A 2240-nucleotide genomic window follows, 5' to 3' on the forward strand; every position below is an offset into this window, starting at 1 on the left:
CCAGCTTGGAAGCCTTCAGACATGTGGGTGCGCACACCCAAAAAAAGTCCAGTGTTACTTACAGTTTTCCCATGGCACAGAAAGAGCTTGGCAGCTGTTTATGACATCAATGATGGGGTCGAAGCCCTAAAATTAATTCATGCAGGACTCTTTACTCTGGCCTATCTAGCAAGAAAAAAGCAGGCCCACCAGGCTTGACAGACAAACCATATGAACAATCAGTAAAACCCCAACAAAAAAGGACGCAACCCTCTCAAGCAAGAACTATGCTGTGCACATGTAGATACTTAACTGACTATTGGAGACAAAAATGGAAGACAATCTTTCTCCCATTAACTTCTCAATATCTATCTGCACACCTCTATGGTGGTGACTAGAGGAGGGGCCTGAGCAAGCAGACACCCCCACCCACTTCTGGAGGCTTCTACAGTGCACACACACTGCCTGTGTAGCAAGGCGACTGGACAGTAGACCACAGTTTTATTTTTGTTCCAAAGTGGTGGTTTTTATCTCCACTTCGATATTGCTTCTGCTTTTGGTCCTTTTGATCACACATTTTTTCCTGGAGGTGGGAGCTTTTTCTCCCTACATTACCCAAGAAGAGACAGCAATCATGGCCATATAGCCAAGCTTCAAGCATACCCTATAATATTCCACCATTGAGAGAGCCACTAACAGCTGCTAATTATTACATGTGAAAAGGGAAGCCTATCTCCTGATAATATCCACCAGGAGACATCCAATAAGCTTAATAACACAAAAACAAACATCCATTTAAGCATTCAAAAACCCATATAACTACTGGAAATGACAAACAAAACACAGCAAAAGATCTCAAAACATGTCCAAAAACAGAAAAGTGTAATTGAGACAAATGAGCAGACAAAGGCTCACCAGAAGAGGAAGAGCAGGTTTTGGATTTGCCTGAGAAAGAATTCAGAAGAATGATATGGAAACAAATTCAAATGCTCCAAAAAGAGGTGGAAGAAAACAAGGAAGAAGTCAGGAAAGTACTACAAGAACAATCAAATAAGATTGATACAGCATTGGAAACTATTCAAAACCTGCAAAAAAGAGGTCCAGATGATTAATAATAAAATATCAGAAATGGACAAAACACTGAAAGGGGAAAGGAGAAGAACAGAAGAGATGGAAGCTAGAATTAGCAAGATGGAAGACAAATCTCTCAATACTGCTAAGATAGAAGAGAAAGCACAAAAAAGGATAAAAAAAATTTGAAGAGAGTCTAAGATTGATGCTGGATAACATGAAGAGGAACAACTTAAGAATTATTGGCATTCTAAAATAGGAAGAATCAGAGAAGTCCACAGAGAGGATAGTTGAAGAGCTTCTGGTAGAAAATTTCCCTAACATCTTGAAAGATGAGAAAATAAACATTCAAGAAGCAGAATGTACCCCAGGAAGGATAGACCCCAAAAGAAAGTCACCAAGACATATAATAATTAAGCTTTCAAAAATCAAAGACAAGGAGAGATTCCTAAAAGTGGCCAGGGAAAAGAGAAGTGTCACTTACAAAAGCAAGCAAATCAGATTAAGCTCTGACTTCTCAGCAGAAACCATGCAGGAAAGAAGGCAATGGGGAGACATATACAAAACCCTAAAAGAGAAAACTGCCAACCAAGAATCGTCAGTCCTGCAAAAGTGTCAATCAAATACAATGGTACAATCAAAATATTCCAGGATAAACAGAATCTAAGAGATTTTGTTGAAATCAATCCAGTACTTAAAAACATTCTAAAGGGAGTTCTTTGGACTAAAAACCAATAAGAACAGAAAACACCCAGAGATTGACAGGCATGGAAACACCCCCTGAAACTCAGATGGTGGACAGCAGAATCCAGAACAGAACAAAAGTACAACAACAAATTAAAAGGATCTGGGAGGTGAACCAAAGATCAAAATAATATCAATGTCAAAGAAGGGATAAATGTAGGAACAGAGGTCTTGGTGTTGAGGATGTCAGGTAGATTATAGGATACAATAGATTCTTTTAAATGGAAAGAAAAGTTAATAAACTATAAGGTAAACCAAAAGTAAGTTAATGCTTCACAACTTACCATGAAAATGAACTTCCAAGCAGAACATGAAAACTAAAAAGAAACCGAAAAGAAATAGCACAAAAAACACAAACTCAGCACAAGAAGGTATGTAGAACAATGGAACGAACAGCACTACTAAAAAAATCAATAATGGCAGCAGTTAATTCAAACCTCTCAATA

This window comes from Chrysochloris asiatica, unplaced genomic scaffold, assembly GCF_000296735.1.
Source record: "Chrysochloris asiatica unplaced genomic scaffold, ChrAsi1.0 scaffold00093, whole genome shotgun sequence".
Lineage (NCBI taxonomy): Eukaryota > Metazoa > Chordata > Mammalia > Afrosoricida > Chrysochloridae > Chrysochloris > Chrysochloris asiatica.